Raw genomic sequence first — 22006 nt, 5'->3', positions numbered from 1 at the left:
AAAATAGTAGAAATGGAAAACAATGAAAGACACTGAGAGATGAAGTTGAGGAAATTTCCTTAAGAAACAGTAAAAAGATGACGATGGAAAAACAGGAGATGAAAGTTAAACAAGAGGCCCCCATCTAGGAGGCTCATTATCCAAAAATTCTAAATCCTGAAAGAGATACTACTTTTTTAAGGGAGATATTACGGACTGAATTTGTGCACCCCAACCGGATTCATATGTTGAAATTCTAGGCTTCAAGATGATGGAATTAGAGTGGAGCTCTCATGAAAGAGATTAGCACCCTATTAAAGGGACCCTAGAGACCTCTTCTGAGATTTTTCTGCCATATGAGAACACAGCGAGAAAGCAGCATTTGAAAACCAGAAGCAGCCCTCAACAGATGCTCAATCTGCTCATGCCTTGATTTTGGACTTCCACCTTCCATAACTGTGAGAAATAAAGTATGTTTAAGTCACCCAGTATATGTTGTTTTGTTATAGCAGCGTGAGCTAAGATGAGCAGAAAACATCATCAGAAAGTTAAATTTCCCAGTGCCCAGCCCAATGGATGAAAATAAACTCTGACACATTCATGTCATTGTGAAATCTTACAACATGGAAACAGGAAGTTTCTATAAGCTTTCAAGGTGTGGTAGGAGATGGGGAGAACGTGTCTCCGAAAGGAACAAGAATCAAGATAACACTGGATTTCTCAATAACACGGAATGTTACAAGACAAGGAGGTGATACCTTCAAAAGCTAGGGGAAGATGATGTCCCGGCTGAGGATTCTAGATCCAGCCACACTACCAGTTAAGTGTGTGTGTGTGTGTGAGGGGGGGTGCTGGGGGATGTAAATTAAGACATTTCCAAATAAACAAGGTCTCAGATTTACCTCCCATGAATGTTTTGTAAGAAGCTCCTGAAGGATGTTTTCTACCAAAGTAGGGTAACCAAGAAAGCAAGCAGGAATTCTCCAAATGGTGGTGAAAAGAGATCCCAAAGTAAGGTAGCAGTTTGTAGCTGATTTAGAGCATGACCAGACTGGACCAGGCCAAAGCAGGTCGGAAGCTTGGGGAACAAATTCTTCAGGAAGATGAAACTGATAGACAACCTGTGTGTTTGAACATAGAAAGAGGAAGGAGGTTGATGTATCTGAGGAATTTAGGAGAGTCAGACAGAAAAATAACCATTGTACATATGACCCATAAGATTCTGACTGGTACTTAATTATAATGCCAATATGATTATATTGGGAGAATGGAAAAACAGGAAGGATATATGTGAGGGAATGTACGTTTGGTGGGGGAGAAGATGAATGACTACTCAGTAATGGCTAAAACTAGGGGGAAAAAAAAGGGGTGGCAATATAAGTGGATTCTCAGGTGGCTTAGTGGTAAAGAATCCACTTGCCAATGCAGGAGACATAGGTTTGATCCCTGGGTTGGGAAGATGCCCTGGAGGAGGAAATGACCTACTCTAGTATTCTTGCATGGAAAACCCCATTCCATAGGCTTGCAAAGAGTTGGACACGACTGAGCGACTGAGCGTGCATTTGAATAGCAGTATTTTCCAAGGCAAATTCCCAAGTGTGGTCATTGTATTAGGGATGACATGATGTCTGCAACTAATTGTCAAATACCACAGAGAGAGAAAGAGAGAAGAGGACAGAGAAAGAAACGTGAATCTAGATGAGAATATTAGGGTTTTCATTTTACTCTCCCTGAAATTTTTCTGAAGCTTTGAAATTTTTTCAAAGTAAAAACTGGGAGATGAGTAGCAGCATACTTGCATATTTAGAAGTAGGTAGTCACACTTAACAATTAGCTTATAAGTTTTACATGTTTACCTGTGGGGATGGGAAGTTAGCATGTTGAAAGGGTGGGAGCATGAGCCACTGATGTTTTTTATAACTGTCTTTGAACTGTTCAATTCAGACATGCACATTTTTTATTTAAAAAAAGCTAAATTTAAAAAATCAGTACATATTAAGGTGAAACTAAAAATCAGTAAAACAAAAACTTTTAAAAAGAAACTTTTTTATGGAAAGCATAGAAATATATCTCATGCTCTTAGAATGGAAGAATTAATATTGTTAAAATTAATTGTGACCCAAAGCAATTTACAGATTTAATGTGATCCCTATCAAATTACCTAGGAGGTTTTTCAAAGAACTACAGCAAGTAATCCCCAAATTTATATGGAACCACAAATGACCCAGAATTGACAAAACAATCACGAAGAAAAAGAGCAAAGCTGAAGGCAAAACACTCCCAGACTTCAGATAATATTAGAAAGCTGCAATAATAAAAACAATGTGGTATTGGCACCAAAACAGACATAAGGATCAATGGAACGGACTAGAGAGTCCAGTCATTTAATCTTTGACACAGGAGGCAAGAATATACAATGGACAAAAATGATAATCTATTTGACAAGTGGTATTGAGAAAGTTAGACAGCATCATATAAATTAGTGAAGTTTGAATGAAGTTTCACATCATACCAAAACATGAATTCAAAATATCTTAAATAATTAAATATAAGACATGACACCATAAAACTCCTAGAAGAGAACATAGGCAAAACATTCTCTAACATAACTAGGTCAGTCTCCTAAGGCAATAGAAATAAAAGCAAAAATAAACAAATGAAACAAAGTTATAAGCTGTTGGCACAGCAAAGGAAACCATAAGCAAAACAAAAAGACAACATACAGACTGGGAGGAAATATTTGCAAATGATGCAACCAACACGGAATTAATCTGCAAAATATACAAACAGTTCATAAAACTCAATATCAAAGAAACAACAGCATCAAAACATTGGCAGAAAACCTAAATAGATACTTCTCCGAAGAAGGCATCCTGATGACATATAGACATTTGAAAAGATGCTCCAGTTCAGTTCAGTTCAGTCGCTCAGTTGTGTCCGACTCCTTGAGACCCCATGAATCACAGCACGCCAGGCCTCTAATTACTAGAGAAATGCAGATCAAAACCACAGTGAGGTACCACCTCACACTGTTTATCAGAAGTCTATAAACAATGAATGCTGGAGTATGTGTAGAGAAAAGGGAACCCTCCTACACTGTTGGTGGGAATGTAAATTGGTGCAGCCACTATGGAGAACAGTATGAAGATTCTTTAAAAAAAAAAAAAATGGAACTACTATATGATCCAGCAATCCCATTCCTGGGAGAAAACTAGTTTGGAAAGATACATGCACCCCAATGTTCACAGCAGTACTGTTTAAAATAGTCAAGACATAAATATCCTAAATATTCATCAACAGAGAAATGGATAAAAAAGATGTGGTATGAAAATACAGTGGAATATTAGACAGCCGTTAAAATGAAATAATGCCATTTGCAGCAACATAGATGGATACAGAGATTGTCATACTGAGTGAAGTAAGTCAGAGAAAGAAAAATATGATATCGCTTACATGTGGAATCTTTAAAAAGGGTACAAACGTCCATCAACAGATGAATAGATAAAGTGTGGTACATGTATAAAATGGAATACTACTCAGCCCTATCAAAGAATGAAATGATAACATTGGCAGCAACATGGTTGGAAGTGAAGTAAGTGAGAGAAACACAAATATCATTTGATATCACTTACACATGGAATCTAAAATACGATATGAATAAACTTATTTACAAAACAGAAGCAGACTCACAGACACAAGAAACAAACATATGGTTACTGAAGGGGAAAAGGCCTGGGAGGAATACATTAGGAATTTTGGATTAACATATACATATTGCTATCTGTAAAATAGATAACCCACAAGGACCTACTGTATAACACAGGGAACTATATTCGGTGTCTTATAATGAACCATATAGGAAAAGAATATGAAAAAGAATATATATATGTATAACTGAATGTATTTGCTGTACAGCAGAAACTAATGCAACATTATAAATCAACTATACTTCAATTTTTTAAAAAAAAAAGTAAAACAGCTTTTGTCCATACAAACTATATGGGAAATACAATAGACAAAATATTATCCGCAGCAAAAGGAAGAAAACATTTAGGAATAACTCTAATATGGAATGTGGAAGTTTTCTATGATAACTAACCCTCTACTGAGCAACACAGATGAATTCTTGAATGGACAACCATGTCTTATTCCTGGGTTCAGTTCAGTTCAGTTCATTTCAGTCGCTCAGTCGTGTCCGACTCTCCGCGACCCCATGAATCACAGGGTAGGATGATTCAATATTGTAGAGATGTAAGTTGTCCCTAAAGTAAACTTCTGCTTCTGTTAGGTCCATACCATTTCTGTCCTTTATTGAGCCCATCTTTGCATGAAAGTTTCCCTTGGTATCTCTAATTTTCTTGAAGAGATCTCTAGTCTTTCCCATTCTACTGTTTTCCCCTATTTCTTTGCACTGATCGCTGAGGAAGGCTTTCTTATTTCTCCTTGCTATTCTGTGGAACTCTGCTTTCAAATGGGTATATCTTTCCTTTTCTCCTTTGCTTTTCGCGTCTCTTCTTTTCACAGCTATTTGTAAGGGCTCCTCAGACAGCCATTTTGCTTTTTTGCTTTTTTTTTTTCTTGGGGATGGTCTTGCTCCCTGTCTCCTGTACAATGTCACAAACCTCCGTCCATAGTTCATCAGGCACTCTGTCTATCAGATATAGTCCCTTAAATCTATTTATCACTTCCACTGTATAGTCATAAGAAATTTTATTTAGGTCATACCTGAATGGTCTAGTGGTTTTCCCCACTTTCTTCAATTTAACTCTGAATTTGGCAATAAGGAGTTCATGCAAATTTTGAAATTATTTGTTCTAGCTCTGTGAAAAAAACTGTTGGTAGCTTGATAGGGATTGCATTGAACCTATAAATTACTTTGGGTAATATATTCATTTTCACAATATCTAGTCTTCCAATCCATGAACATGGTATATTTCTCCATCTAGAGTCCTCTCTGATTTCTTTCACCAATGTTTTATAGTTTTCTATATATAGGTCTTTTGTTTCTTTAGGTAGATATATTCCTAAGTATTTTATTCTTTTTGTTGCAACAGTGAATGTAATTGTTTCCTTAATTTCTCTTTCTATTTTCTCATTATTGGTGTATAGGAATGCAAGGGATTTCTGTGTGTTGATTTTTTATCCTGCAACTTTACTATATTCATTGATTAGCTCTAGTAATTTTCTGGTAGAGTCTTTAGGGTTTTCTGTGTAGAGTGAGAATAAACAGTGAGAGTTTTACTTCTTCTTTTCCCAATTTGGATTCCTTTTATATCTTATTCTGCTCTGATTGCTGTGGCCAAAACTATGTAGAATAGTAGTGGTGAGAGTGGGCACCGTTGTCTTGTTCCTGAACCTCGACTAGCCAAAGCAATCTTGAGAAAGAAGAATGGAACTGGGGGAATCAACCTGCTGGACTTCAGGGTCTACTACAAAGCGATAGTCATCAAGAGAGTATGGGACTGGCATAAAGACAGAAATATAGATCAATGAAACAAAATAGAAAGCCCAGAGATAAATCCATGCACCTATGGACACCTTATCTTTGACAAGGGGGCAAGAATATTCAATGGAGAAAAGACAATCTCTTTAACAAGTGGTACTGGGAAAACTGGTCAACCACTTGTAAAAGAATGAAACTAGAATACTCCCTACACCATACACAAAAATAAACTCAAACTGGATTAAAGATCTAAATGTAAGACCAGAAACTAAAACTCCTAGAGGAGAACGTAGGCAAAACATACTCTGACGTAAATCACAGCAGGATCCTCCATGACCCACCTCCCAGAATATTGGAAATAAAAGCAAAAATAAACAAATGGGACCTAATTAAAATCAAAAGCTTCTGCACAGCAAAGGAAACTATAAGCAAGGTGAAAAGACAGCCTTAAGAATGGGAGAAAATAATATCAAATGAAGTAACTGACAAAGAATTAATCTCAAAAATATACAAGCAACTCCTGCAGCTCAATTCCAGAAAAATAAATGACCCAATCAAAAAATGGGCCAAAGAACTAAAAAGACATTTCTCCAAAGAAGACATACAGATGACTAACAGACACATGAAAAGATGCTCAACATCCCTCATAATCAGAGAAATGCAAATCAAAACCACAATGTGGTACCATCTCACACCAGTCAGAATGGCTGTTATCCAAAAGTCTACAAGCAATAAATGCTGGAGAGGGTGTGGAGAAAAGGGAACCCTCTTACAATGTTGGTGGGAATGCAAACTAGTACAGCTAAAATGGAGAACGGTGTGGAGATTCCGTAAAAAACTGGAAATAGAACTGCCATACGACCCAGCAATCGCACTCCTGGGCATACACACTGAGGAAACCAGAATTGAAAGAGACACATGTATTCCAATGTTCATTGCAGCACTGATTATAATAGCCAGGACATGGAAGCAACCTAGATGTCCATCTGCAGACGAATGGATAAGAAAGCTGTGGTACATATACACAATGGAGGACTCCTCCATTAAAAAGAATACATTTGAATCAGTTCTAATGAGGTGGATGAAACTGGAGCCTATTATACAGAGTGAAGTAAGCCAGAAAAACACCAATACAGTATACTAACGCATATATATGGAATTTAGAAAGATGATAATGCTAACCCTGTATATGAGACAGCAAAAGAGACACAGATGTATAGAACAGTCTTTTGGATTCTGTGGGAGAGGTGAGAGTGGGATGATTTGGGAAAATGGCATTGAAACATGTATATTATCATATGGGAAACGAATCGCCAGTCCAGGTTCGATGCATGATACAGGATGCTTGGGGCTGGAGTACTGGGATGAACCAGAGGGATGGGGTGGGGAGGGAGGTGGGTTCAAGATGGGGAACACATGTACACCTGGGGCAGATTCATGTCAATGTATGGCAAAACCAATACAATAATGTAAAGTAATTAGCCTTCAATTAAAATAAATATTTAAAAAATTAAAAAAAAAAAAAAAGGAGTTCACAGTCTGAGCTGCAGTCAGCTCCTGGTCTTGTTTTTGCTGACGGTATAGAGCTTCTCCATCTTTGGCTGCAAAGAATATAATCAGTCTGATTTCGGTGTTGACCGTCTGGTGATGTCCATGTGTAGAGTCTTCTCTTGTGTTGTTGGAAGAGGGTGTTTGCTATGACCAGTGCATTCTCTTGACAAAACTCTATTAGCCTTTGCCCTGCTTCATTCCGTGCTCCAAGGCCAAATTTGCCTGTTACTCCAGGTGTTTCTTGACTTGCTACTTTTGCATTCCAGTCCCCTGTAATGAAAAGGACATCTTTTGGGGGTGTTAGTTCTAAAAGTTCTTGTAGGTCTTCATAGAACCTTTCAACTTCGGCTTCTTCAGTGTTACTGGTTGGGTCATAGACTTGGATTACCGTGATATTGAATGGTTTGCTTTGGAAACGAACAGAGATCATTCTGTCGTTTTTGAGATTGCATCCAAGTACTGCATTTTGGACTCTTTTGTTGACTATGATGGCTCCATTTCTTCTAAGGGATTCCTTCCCACAGTAGTAGATATAATGGTCATCTGAGTTAAATTCACCCATTCCAGTCCATCTTAGTTTGCTGATTCCTAGAATGTCTAATGTTAACTCTTGCCATCTCTTGTTTGACCACTTCCAATTTGTTTCGATTCACGGACCTAACATTCCAGGTTCCTATGCAATATTGCTGTTTACAGCATCGAAGCTTGCTTCTATCACCAGTCCCATCCACAACTGGGTGTTGTTTTTGCTTTGGCTCCATCCCTTCATTCTTTCTGGAGTTACTTCTCCACTGATCTCCAGTAGCATATTGGCCACCTGATGACCCAGGGAGTTCATCTTTCAATGTCCTATTTTTTTGCCTTTTCATACTGTTCATGGGGTTCTCGAGGCAAGAATACTGAAGTGGTTTGCCATAGCAAATCTGGAGAACTTAGCAGTGGCCACAGGAAAGGAAAAGGTCAGTTTTCATTCCAATCCCAAGAAAGAGAATGCCAAAGAATGCTCAGACTGCCACACAATTGCACTCATCTCACACACTAGTAAAATAATGCTCAAAATTCTCCAATCCAGGCTTCAGCAATATGTGAACTGTGAACTTCTAGATATTCAAGCTGGTTTTAGAAAAGGCAGAGGAACCAGAGATCAAATTTCCAAAGTCTGCTGGATCATCAAAAAAGCAAGAGAGTTCCAGAAAAACATATATTTCTGCTTTATTGATGATGCCAAAGCCTCTGACTGTGTGGATCACAATAAAATGTGGAAAATTTGAAAGGGATGGGATTACCAGACCACCTGACCTGCCTCTTGAGAAACCTGTATACAGGAAGCAACAGTTAGAACTGGACATGAAACAACAGACTGGTTCCAAATAGGAAGAGGAGTCCATCAAGGCTATACATTGTCACCCTGCTTATTTAACTTATATGCAGAGTACATCATGAGGATGTACAAGCTGGAATCAAGATTGCAGGAGAAGTATCAGTAACCTCAGATATGCAGATGACACAACCCTTATGGCAGAAAGAACTAAAAACCTCTTGATGAAAGTGAAAGAGGAGAGTGAAAAGGTTGGCTTGAAGCTCAACATTCAGAAAATTAAGATCATGGCATCAGTCCCATCACTTCATGGGAAATAGATGGGTAAACAGTGGAAACAATGTCTGACTTTAATTTTCTGGGCTCCAAAATCACTATGGATGGTGATTGCAGCCATGAAATTAAAAGAAGCTTGCTCCTTGGAAGGAAAGTTATGACCAACCTAGACAGCACATTAAAAAGCAGAGACATTACTTTGCCAGCAAAGGTCCGTCTAGTCAATGCTATGGTTTTTCCAGTAGTCATGTATGGATGTGACAGTTGGACTATAAAGAAAGCTGAGCACCAAGAATTGATGCTTTTGAACTGTGGTGTTGGAGAATACTCTTCAGATTCCCTTGTACCGCAAGGAGATCCAACCAGTCCTTCCTAAAGGAGATCAGTCCTGGGTATTCAGTGGAAGGACTGATGTTGAAACTGAAACTCCAATACTTTGGCCACCTTATGCGAAGAGTTCACTCATTGGAAAAGACCCTAATGCTGGGAGAGATTGGGGCCAGGAGGAGAAGGGACGACAGAGGGTGAGATGGTTGGATGGCATTACTGACTCAATGGACATGGGTTTGGGTGGACTCTAGGAGTTGGTGATGGAAAAGGATGCCTGGCGTGCTGTGGTTCATGGGGTCGCAAAGAGTTGGAGACAATTGAGCGACAGCACTGAACTGAACTGAAATAAACTTAACACAATCTCAATCAAAACCCCAACAAAATGATTTTATGGCTCATTTGTAAGAATATTACAGAAATATTAGAATCTGGATAATGAATTATTCAACCTTTTTTAAAAATTATTTTTATTGAAGAAAACTGCTTTACAGAATTTTCCTGTTTTCCGTCAAACCTCAGCATGAATCAGCCATAGGTGTACATATATCCTCTCCCTTTGGAACCTCCCTCCCATCTCTCTCCCCATCCCACCCCTCTAGGTTGATACAGAGCCCCTGTGTGAGTTTCCTGAGCCATACAGTAAATTCCCATTGGCTATCTTTTTTACATATGATACTGTAAGTTTCCATGTTACACTTTCCATTCATCTCACTTTCTCCTCCCCTCTTCCCGTGTCCATAAGTCTATTCTCTATATCTTTTTCTCCATTGCTGCCCTGTAAATAGATTCTTCACAACCATCTTTCTAGATTCCGTATATATGCATTCGGAGAAGGCAATGGCAAGCCACTCCAGTATTCTTGCCTAGAAAATCCCATGGACAGAGAAGCCTGGTGGGCTGCAGTCCACGGGGTCGCTACTAGTCGGACAAGACTGAGTGACTTCACTTTCACTTTTCACCTTCACACATTGGAGAAGGAAATGGCAACCCACTCCAGTGTTCTTGCCTGGAGAATCCCAGGGACAGCGGAGCCTGGTGGGTTGCCGTCTATGGGGTCGCACAGAGTCGGACACGACTGAAGTGACTTAGCAGCAGCAGCAGCATATATGCATTAGAATACGATGTTTATCTTTCTCTTTCTGATTCCCTTCACTCTATATAATTTGTTCTAGGTTCATCCATCTCATTAGAACTGCCTCAAATGTGTTCCTTTTTATGGCTGAGTAATATTCCATTGTGTATATGTAACACGACTTCTTTATCCATTCATCTGTCGATGGACATCTAGGTTGCTTCCATGTTCTAGCTATTGCAAATAGTGCTGCAGTGAACAATGGGATGAAGGTATTTCTTTCAATTTTGGTTTCCTCAGAGTATATGCCTGGGAGTGGGATTGCTGGGTCATATGCTGGTTTTATTCCTAGTTTTTTAAGGAATCTCCATACCGTTTCCATAGTGGCTATATCAATTTACATTCCCACCAACACTGCAAGAATGTTCCCTTTTCTCCACACCCTCTCCAGCATTTACTTTTTATGGACTTTTTGATGATGGCCATTCTGACTGGTGTGCAGTAATATCTCATTGTAGTTTTGATTTGCATTTCTCTAATAATGAGCGATATTGAGTATCTTTTCCTGTGTTTGTTAGCCATCTGTATGTCTTCTTTGGAGAAATGTCTGTTTAGGTATTTCCACATTTTTTAATTGGGTTGTTTTTCTGGTATTGAATTGTATGATCTGCTTGAATTAATCCTTTGTACATTGTTTCTTTTGCTATTATTTTCTCCCATTCTGAGGGTTGTCTTTTCACCTTGCTTATAGTTTCCTTTGCTGTGTGAAAGCTTTTAAGTCTAATCAGGTCCCAGTTGTTTACTTTTGATTTTATTTCCATTACTCTAGGAGGTGGGTCACAGAGGATCTTGCTTTGATTTATGTCAACACATGTTCTGCCTATGTATTCCTCTAAGAGTTTTATAGTTTCTGGTCTTGCATTTAGGTCTTCAATCTATTTTGAGTTCATCTTTGTGTTCAACCAGTTTTTAAAATATATTAAAAAGCTACATAAAATTGAAACTTGGCATAGTCACTATAAAAATAAAAGGTCAACAGAAGCAAACAGTCAAACTATCAGTCCAAGTACATGATAAATAGCATGTGATAAAGATGCCCTTTCCCCTAGGCATGTGTGTGTATTTTGGTGAGAGAGGAGAAATGAATTAATGAGGCAACTGGCTACCTTCATATAGATCCCACCCTGTATAAGAAAAGATCCATAGAGTGGCCCCACCTTATTTACTTACATGCATGTATATCTCAGCCACATCAAAGGTTTAAAGTGAAAACTAAAACAAATAAAATCCATTAAAAGAAGAGTTAACCTTCTATTCCTGGCCAGTTGCCATGCCACGCCATGAGCATCATCCTTGATTTCAGTCTCTCTTATAACATCACTTTTAATTAACTACATTTTATTTCTTCTACACCTTAAATATCTCCAGCATCCATCTCCAGTCTGTCTCCCCACTGAAAAACCTTCCAACATGTTGCCTTAGTTCAGTGCAATAGGATCCTACTTGGTGTCTGACTTCTAACATGGTCTGAGTCTAATCCATATTTCATGGAGCAATAGTTCTAAAACCAGGAACGACCTTTTTAATCCCACGTTCACTTCCTTGACTTCTCACTGCTCTCGGGACCAAGTCCAGTGGCTTGTCTTTGGCCCCAGGGCCCTTCATGTTCCAGCCCCTTCTTTCTCTGGTATCATCTCTCCTACCATCTCTGTATCATACCCCAAATAGTGAACTGCTCAGTTTCTAGAATTTGCCAACCTTTTCCTCCAAACCTTCTTAGAGCACTGCTCTTCTCATAGCACTGTTCTTCAGGTCTGGGAGCCTCCCATGACCCTCCTGATATCATGGACTCAGTTAATGAAAGCCTTGTTTTTACCTGACCATCTCCCCACAGAAAGTAAGTTTTGTGGGTTCAGGGATCATGTCTGTCTTATCCATCTTAGATCCCCCAGAATTTAGTATTATACTTAGAACATAGTAGGAATTCACTAAGTATTTGGTGAATGAATTGAACTGTGCTTGTATAAATCAGTTTTTCTCAATAAAAAGCAAAAAAAAAAAAATTAACAATATACAATTGATAGTTAATGGCAAAGTTTACCAACTGGCATTAATAGAACCCTGGGCTGTGCCTGAGCCAGCGCCGCTCAGTGCTGTAAACAGCATGGACTGTTCACAAAATTACAGATTGCTGTTCCAGGACAGTCTCCTCTGACTTCTAGGTATTTTCAACAATGCCAGCTGCTCAGAATTTGACCCCCTGAGGTTTGGAGTTGGGGCTGGAGATCCAACGTGAGGAGAAATCCCATCTCTGATCCTCTTTTGCTTCCTGCTTCTAGATCGTTCAGCTGAAGTTGCTTCAGACTCATCTTGTTCACCATGCTCAACTTTCTGCAGTAGAAATGGGAATCTTAGAAATTTGAAAATTTTTTTCTATGTAAGTTCCAGTTTATTTTCTCAAGGTCATGTGATTGATGAAAACCTGGCACTTTCTAGTAAAACTGGGTAGGGATTTAGGTTAAGGGAGTTGTCAACTGGCTGAAAGACCTCCTGAGGGCCAGGACAACCCAGGTCGGTGGGCAAGTGTGTCCGCCATGGGCACTTAGATGGACTGGGTGAATTGCTTGGGACTGAGGTCTTTTCCTCCTCAGCTCTAAAGTTAATCTGGTGTTCTGTCAATTCCAGTTGGTCTAGGGTCATGTTGCTTCATCTCGATATGAATACAAAGTCTTCATGATTTAATACTTTGAAGAATCATGAGGCAGCGACACTGACTGGGAAGAAACAGTTTTAAGTCCCTCAGCACTTGTGCTCCACTTGGAGAAAAATGGTAAAGCTTCCGTAGCTGGTGGCTTCTGCCTCTCTTCTTCTGGATGGCTTTTCAAACTTCGTCTGCAAAAGACAGTTTTACTGTTGTTCAGTCACTCAGTCATGTCTGACTCTTTATGACCCCATGAACTGCAGCATGTCAGGCTTCCCTGTCCTTCACAGTCTCCTAGAGTTTGCTCAAACTCATGTGCATTGAGTCAGTGATACCATCCAACCTTCTCATCCTCTGTCACCCCCTTCTCTTCTTGCCCTCAGTCTTGCCCAGCATCAGGGGCTTTTCCAATGAGTTGGCTCTTCCCATAAGGTTGCCAAAGTATTGGTGCTTCAGCATCAGTCCTTCCAAAGTATATTCAGGGTTGATTTCCTTTAGGATTGATTGGTTTGATTTCCTTGCTGTCCAAGGTACTCTCAGGAGTCTTCTCCAGCACCACTTCCAATAGCCAATATCCACTGGCCAGTGAAGGTTTACACACTCAACAAGGATCAGCAGTGGGATAACCAGGGTGCCGAGCATGTCTTTCAGCTATGTGGAGCTACTCAAGGGCAGGTCCCTACTAGTCAGGGCCTGACAAATGTGGTCCACTGGAGAAAGGAATGGCAAACTACTTTAGTATTCTTGCCTTGAGGACCCCATTGACAATATGAAAAGGCAAAAATATATGACAATGAAAGATAAGCCCCCAGGTTGGTAGGTGTCCAAGATGCTCCTGGGGAAGAGTGGAGAAATAGCTCCAGAAGGAATGAAGAGGCCGAGCCAAAGTGGAAATTATGCCCAGCTGTGGGTGTGTCTGGTGGTGAAAGTAAAGACCCATGCTGTAAAGAACAATCCTCCATAGGAACCAGGAATGTTGGGTCCATGAGTCAAGGTAAATTGGATGCGGTCAAATAGGAGATGGCAAGAGTGAACATCGATCGACATTTTGGGAATCAGTGAACTAAAATGGATGGCAATGGGTGAGTTTAATTCAGATGGCCATTATGCTGTGGGCAAGAATCCCTTAGAAGGAAAAGAGTAGACCTCATAGCCAATAGAAGAGTCTGACATGCAGCACTTGGGCACAGTCTCAAAAACGACAGAATGATGTCCATTCATTTCCAAAGCAAACCTTTAAATAATCATAATAATCTGAGTCTATGCACCAACCATAAGGTTGAAGAAGCTGAAGTTGAACGATGCTATGAAGACCTACGAGACCTCCTAGAACTAAGACCAGTAAAAGATATCCTTTTCATCATAGGGGACTGGAATGAAAAAGTAGGAAGTCAAGAGATACTTGGAATAACAGCCAAGTTTGCTTTAGGAGTAGAAAATGAAGCAGGGCAAATACTAACTGAGTTTTGCCAAGAGAACGCACTGTTCACAGCAAACACCCACTTCCAACAACACAAGAGACGACTCTACACATGGACATCACCAGGTGGTCAATTCCAAAATCAGATTGATTGTATTCTTTGCAGCTGAAGATGGAGAAGCTCTATACAGTCAGCAAAAATAAGATCAGGAGCTGACTGTGACTCAGATCATCAGCTCCTTATTGCAAAATTCAAGCTCAAATTGAAGAAAGTAGGGAAAAAAACCACTATTCAACTCAGGTATGACCTAGATCAAATCCCTTATGATTATACAGTGAGGTGATGTATATGATTATACAGTTAGATTCAAGGGGCTAGATCTGGTAGACAGAGTGCCTGAAGAACTATAGATGGAGGTTTGTAACATTGTACAGGAGGCAGTGACTAAAGGAGGTGGTTTCAAAAACCATCCCCAAATAAAAGAAATGCAAGAAGGAAAAGTGGTTGTCTGAGGAGGGCTTACAAATAGCCAAGAAAAGAAGAGAAACGAAAGGCAAAGAGAAAGAGAAAGAAACCTGTATGCAGGTCAGGAAGCAACAATTAGAACCGGTCATGGAACAACAGACTGGTTCCAAATAGGAAAAGGAGTGCGTCAAGGTTGTATATTGTCACCTTGCTTATTTAACTTATATGCAGAGTACATCATGAGGAACGCTGGGCTGGAAGAAGCACAAGCTGGAATCAAGATTGCTGGGAGAAATATCAATAACCTCAGATATGCAGATGACACTACCCTTATGGCAGAAAGTGAAGAGGAACTCAAAAGCCTCTTGATGAAAGTGAAAGAGGAGAGTGAAAAGGTTGGCTTGAAGCTCAACATTCAGAAAACAAAGATCATGGCATCTGGTCCCATCACTTCATGGGAAATAGATGGAAAAACAGTGGAAACAGTGTCAGACTTTGTTTTTTTGGGCTCCAAAATCACTGCAGATGCTGATTGCAGCCATGAAATTAAAAGACGCTTGCTCCTTGGAAGGAAAGTTATGACCAACCTTGATAGTATTTTAAAAAGCAGAGACATTACTTTGCCGACCAAGGTCCGTCTAGTCAAGGCAATGGTTTTTCCCGTGGTCATGTATGGATGTGAGAGTTGGACTGTGAAGAAAGCTGATCGCCGAAGAATCGATGCTTTTGAACTGTGGTGTTGGAGAGGACTCTTGAGAGTCCCTTATACTGCAAGGAGATCCAACCAGTCCATTCTAAAGGAGATCAATCCTGGATGTTCATTGGAGGGACTGATGCTAAAGCTGAAACTGCAATACTTTGGCCACCTCATGAGACGAGTTGACTCACTGGAAAAGAGTCTGATGCTGGGAAAGGTTGGGGGCGGGAGGAGAAGGGGACGACGGAGAATGAGATGGCTGGATGGCATCACCGACTCTGTGGACATGAGTTTGAGTGTACTCCGGGAGTTGGTGATGGACAGGGAGGCCTGGCGTGCTGTGATTCATGGGGTCGCGGAGAGTCGGACACGACTGAGCGACTGAACTGAACTGAACACCCAACTAAATGTCGAGTTCCAGAGAACAACAAGGAGAGATAAGAAAGCCTTAAGTGAACAATGCAAAGAAATAGAGGAAAAGAATAGAATGGGAAAGACTAGAGATCTCCTCAAGAAAACTAGAGATATCAAGGGAACATTTCATGCAAAGACGGGCACAATAAAGGACAGAAATGGCAAGGACCTACCAGAAGCAGAAGAGATTAAGAAGAGGTGGCAAGAATACACAGAAGAACTGTGCAAGGATACACAAAAGAACTACAAAAAAGCTCTTAATGACCTGTATAACCACAGTGGTGTGGTCACTCACCTAGAACCAGACATCCTGGAATGTGAAGACAAGTGGACCTTAGGAAGCATTACTACAAACAAACCTAGTGGAGGTGATGGAATTCCAGCTGAGAGATTTTAACCCTAAAAGCAAGGTTAAAAAGAACAGAAAAATCCCCATTAACTCTGTATGTGAGGATTGCAACATGTTATGGGTTTGCCTGTTAAATTATTTACTTCTTTGGGATTTAGTCTGTCTTGATGGGTTGGCAGGAGACTTCTTACAGAAAGGTTTCAAATGGATTTAGAATTTAAATCTAACTTCAAGCAAAAGGGGCAGAGGTCCACAGGTCTGGGTGGATCTGCCATGTAATTACCTGTGAAAGCTGGCTGAGGATGCAGACTCGTGTGAAGTCAGCGCTTTGAGAAGGAAGCACCGAACATCTACACCAGATGTGAGGATCATCCCTTCAGCCTCATTCACGGTTTAATCCCTTAGTAGTAGAAAGTTCCTTTAGTGTCTTGGAGACAGATACAGGAGTTATAATGGACTAAATGGAATGAAATGCAGCAAGCAGACCATCTGGGGGTCATCTCTCCTGAAGCCAAAAACCTTATCATAAACAATTTGTAGAGGATCAGTTGGGAGAGAATAACTGATGATAACAGTTTTGAATTTTATTAAAAGTGTTGCCTCCATTTCCGTGACAAGATTATTATTAATTCCCATGAAGCAGGGAGGACTCTGGCTCACGAATCAAATATGTTCTCTCAAGAGACTGAGTTTACACCCTTCTGTTACTATGTATTAGAGCCAAGCTTTTTTCCTACTTGGAAACCTTAACCACCCTGAACAGATACCAATTTTCCCCTCACATGATCTTTAGGAATGGCTTACCACGGGACCCTTGGTAACTAGAAATACTTAGCAGTTCCTTTTCATTATGAGTTTGTTTTGTTTTCTTTTCTAAATAAAGGAAATGCCCTGGAGTTAACCTTCCTTCACCAGACAAAAACATAGAAGATATAAAAATACAGCCTTCCCATAGTCACAGTGGTAAACAGTTGCTTTTGGCTGCTCAGCATCTGTTCTCCATATTTAATGCCCCAAGGCCTTTCCTGCATTTAGTGCAGCTGGTCAGTCAATGTCTCGTGGTCATACTGGCCAGCACAATAGCCTTTGGCCATTTGTAACTACTGAGCACTTGAAATGTATCTGATGAACTAATTTTTAAATTTCATTTTAATTAACTTTTTTTAAGTTTAAAAACTGATGCTTTTAAAAACTTTTAATGTGTATAAAACAATTCGAGTATATGAATCTATTTTTTCAACTGTAAGTTTTATGAAAACTACAATTAACTTTTTACAGTTCAAGTATTTGCATTGAAAAATTAGCTTCCAAATTGAGATGTGTTGTAAATATAAAATATACTTTGGATTTTGGGGGGGAAAGTGAAAAATATCTTACTGGTAATTGTTATTGATTACATGTTGGAATGATAATATATGGATGTGTGTGTGTGTGTATGCTGTCACTTCAGTCATGTCTGACTCTGAGACCCCATGAACTATAGCCCACTAGGCTCTTCTGTCCATGGGATTCTCCAGGCAAGAATACTAGAGTGGGTTGCCATGCCCTCCTCCAGGGGATCTTCCTGACCCAGGGACTGAACCAGTGTCTCTGGCATCTCCTGCATTGCAGGCAGATTCTTTACTGCTGAGCCACCAGGGAAGCCCCAAAATTTGGATATATTAGGTTAAATAAAATATATAGTTAAAATTAATTTTTTATGTTTCTTTAAATGTAGTCATGTATGGATGTGAGAGTTGGACTACAAAGAAAGCTGAGTGAAGAAGAATTGATGTTTTTGAACTGTGGTGTTGGAGAAGACCCTTGAGAGTCCCTTGGACTGCAAGGAGATCCAATCAGTCCATTCTAAAGGAGATCAGTCCTGGGTGTTCATTGGAAGGACCGATGTTGAAGCTGAAACTCCAATACTTTGGCCGCCTGATTGGAAGAGCTGACTCATTTGAAAAGACCCTGATGCTGGGAAAGATTGAGGGCGGGAGGAGAAGGGGACGACAGAGGATGAGATAGTTGGATGGCATCACCAACTCAATGGACATGAGTTTGGGTAAACTCCAGGAGTTGGTTATGGACAGGGAGGCCTGGTGTGCTGCTGTTCATGGGGTCGCAAAGAGTCAGACATGACTGAGTGACTGAACTGAACTGAAATGTGGCATTAGACAATTTAAAACCATACATGTGGCAGATGCTATTTTTCTTTTCTCTCTCTGTTGCAGAACAGGCCCTGGTGATCTCTGCAATGAGTTTCGCCAGCCAGGGGCTCCTCGAAACCTGAGTGGCGGGGTGGGGCAGAGGTACAGCTGAGGAGCATGGGGCCCAGGGAGGTCAGCTCTGCTGGTCAGCTGCTCTCCCTCCCTGTGGCCTTTCCTGGCAAGAGCCTCCAGGATTTCTTGGTCTTCTGCTTCCACACTCACCTAGCAGATTTCCTTTAGCACACATTAGCCAGTCTCTTCCTGGGGTTTTCAGTCAGACACTCTAAAACAGACCTGATCAGGATTTGCAGGGAGTGGCCCTCATTTCTGCAGAATCCCTTCAAGTCACTCCTGAAGTCACCATCACCAGCACTGGATTTGGGTTGGACTGGGGCACTTGAGTCTTCATTAAACTGGGATTCTGCATGGCCAGTGAGTGAAGGGTATGGTGACCCACTCCAGTATTCTTGCCTAGAGAATTCCATGGACAGAGGAGCCTGGCAGGCTACCATCCATAGGGTTGCAAAGAGTCAGACACGACTGAGTGACTAAGCACACACATGGCCAGTGAGTAAGCATGAGTCAGTGCTGCACACTACTGATGGAGAGGAAAGCAAACTTCCTGGGATCCCTGTGTTCCAGTAGCTGGAGGAATTCCACTGACACATTCAACAAATGTTTCAGTTCAGTTCAGTTCAGTTGCTCAGTCATGTCCAACTCTGCAACCCCATGAATCACAGCACACCAGGCCTCCCTGTCCATCACCAACTCCCGGAGTTCACTCAAACTCATGTCCATCGAGCTGGTGATGCCATTCAGCCATCTCATTCTCTGTCGTCCCCTTCTCCTCCTGCCCCCAATCCTTCCCAGCATCAGAGTCTTTTCCAGTGAGTCAACTCTTCGCATGAGGTGGGCAAAGTATTGGAGTTTCAGCTTTAGCATCAGTCCTTCCAATGAACACCCAGGATTGATCTCCTTTAGAATGGACTGGTTGGATCTCCTTGCAGTCCAAGGGACTCTCAAGGGTCTTCTCCAGCACCACAGTTCAAAAGCATCAATTCTTCGGTGATCAGCTTTCTTTAGTGAGGATCTAATATGCACTGGCTGGGCATTGTTTTAGACACTAAGTGTGTAGCATTGAGGCAAACACACAAATCCCCTCTCTGCTAAAGCACATTTCTTAATGGGAAATGGGGGGATAATAAGCCAAATAAAAAATAAAGATACATAGTAGGTTACAAGCTGGACATTCTCAGGAGAAAGCCAAACCAGAGGAAGGGGTAAGGAGTGTATGTGGGTATATATTAGAAGGGCAGAGACATTTGGATGGGGTGATCACAGAGAAAACACCTAAGATGTTACATTTACAGGAAGGGAGCAATTATTGAGAATACAGGCCTGGGGAAGAGTTTTTGAAGTGAGAGAATCCCTCTATCCTTGTAATTCTCTGGACAATAACACTGGAATGGGTTGCCATTCCCTTCTCCAGGGGATCTTCCTGACCCAGGGATCGAATCAGTGCAGAGCGTGTACTGCAGGCAGATTTTTTACCATCTGAGCTACCAGGGAAGTGTAATCATTTATTAACACATATATATGAAATCTAGAAAAATGGCACGGATGAACCTCTTTGCAGGGCAAGAACAGAGACACAGATGTAGAGAACAGACTTGTGGACACAGTAGGGGATGGAGGGTGGGATGAATTGAGAGAGTAGCATTGAAACATACACATTACCATATGTTAAGTAGATAGCTAGCGGCAGAGGCTGCTGGTCAGCGCCCCTGTCCCAGCGGCACGCCAGTGCTGACCCATGCCTCTGCAGGAGACCCTCAAACACTCCCAGAGGAGTCAAAGAACACACAGTTGTTCTATTTTCTTCCTGGATTTCGACTTGTTCCTTTCTTACAACTCTGTCATCTTCCAAGTCACACTCATTACCAACCAGAATCTTTGGAACATCATCAGTGTCTTTAACTTGCAGAATTGTTCTCTCAGATCATATGTATCCTTAAATGTGGAGTGTGCTATGTTGGAATAAAGCAAAGCCTTGTTCATGTTTCATGTACAAATTCCTCACCACTATAAATGGTCTGTTTCTATAGTATCCAAGATTTCACACATATGCTGTTGTGCATCTACTTTAACTTACTTTCTATAAGAATCTTATATTGTAGGATTATATTTTCAACAAAGATTCCTTGAATAAAGTGTATAATGAGAATAAAAAAATAGATAGCTACTGGGAAACTGCTGTATAATACAGGGAACTCAACCTGGTGCTCTGGGATGAAGAACTGATGCTAAAGCTGAAACTGCAATACTTTGGCCACCTCATGCAACGAGTTGACTCACTGGAAAAGACTCTGATGCTGGGAAAGGTTGGGGGCGGGAGGAGAAGGGGACGACAGAGAATGAGATGGCTGGATGGCATCACCGACTCTGTGGACATGAGTTTGAGTGAACTCCGGGAGTTGGTGATGGACAGGGAGGCCTGGCGTGCTGTGATTCACGGGGTCGCAGAGAGTTGGACACGACTGAGCGACTGAACTGAACTGAACTGAAGGCTGAGTCACATACAGAAGAAACCAACACAATATTGTAAAGGAATTACCCTCCAATTAAAAATAAATTTTTTAAAGAAACTCTTGTTTCTCAAAACCTATTGCAACCACACTCTTACATTAGAATGTTTGTGGATTTTCTTCATGATAATCACAAAATTATGAGGAAGAGATACCCAAAGAAATAAAAATAAAAATATCATGGCAGGATCATAAACCCTGAATGCTTTTTTTCCCTGAATTAAGTGAGGACTCTTCCCCGAATCCTAATTTGGAAAATTACAAAATTCTAACAATCACTCAATGTGGTTTTGTTTTTCTTAGTTATCCTGTCTTCCCTCTGTACCTTGAGCTGATCACAGCACTCTGGCTGATTAGGTTGGACTCCACATCAAGAAAATTTTTAAAAAATAAATATGCCCCACCTCTTAGAATAATGGAAATAAAAACAAACAAGTGGGACCTAACTAGCTTAAAAGATTTTGCACAGCAAAGAAAACTATAAAGAAGGTGAAAAGACAACCCTCAGAATGGGAGAAAATAATAGCAAAAAAAACAACAGACAAAGAATTAATTTCCAAAATATACAAGCAGATGATACAACTCAAAACCAGAAAAAAAAAAAACCAACCAACCCAATCAAATTGTGGGAAAAAGACCTAAACAAACATTTCTCCAAAGAAGACATACAGATGGCTAACAAACACAAGAAAAGATGCTCAACATCGCTCATTCTTAGAGAAATGCAAATCAAAACTACAATGAGATATCACCTCACACCAGTCAGAATGACCATCATCAAAAAAATCCACAACCAACCAGTGCTGGATTGGATTCAGAGAAAACGGAACCCTCTTGCACTGTTGGTGGGAACGTAAGTTGATACAGCCACGATGTAAGACAGTATGGAGATTAAAAAAAAAAAAAACTAGGAGTAAAACCAGCATATGACCTAAGCATACCACTTCTAGGCATATACCATGAGGAAATCAAAACTGAAAAAGACATATGTACCCCAGTGTTCCTTGCAGCACTATTTACAATAACTAGGACATGGGAGCAACCTAGATGTCCATCAACAGATGAATGGATAAAAACATTGTGGTACATATATATGATGGACTACTACTTGGCCATAAAAAGGAACACGCTTGAGTCAATTCTAATAAGGTGGATGAACCCAGAGCCTATTATACAGAGTGAAGTAAGTCAGAAAGAGAAAAACAAATATCATATA

Source organism: Moschus berezovskii, chromosome 1, assembly GCF_049115385.1.
Source record: "Moschus berezovskii isolate FMDL1 chromosome 1, NW_MosBer_1.0, whole genome shotgun sequence".
In the NCBI taxonomy this organism is placed as follows: Eukaryota; Metazoa; Chordata; class Mammalia; order Artiodactyla; family Moschidae; genus Moschus; species Moschus berezovskii.
This window is presented reverse-complemented; position numbering follows the sequence as displayed.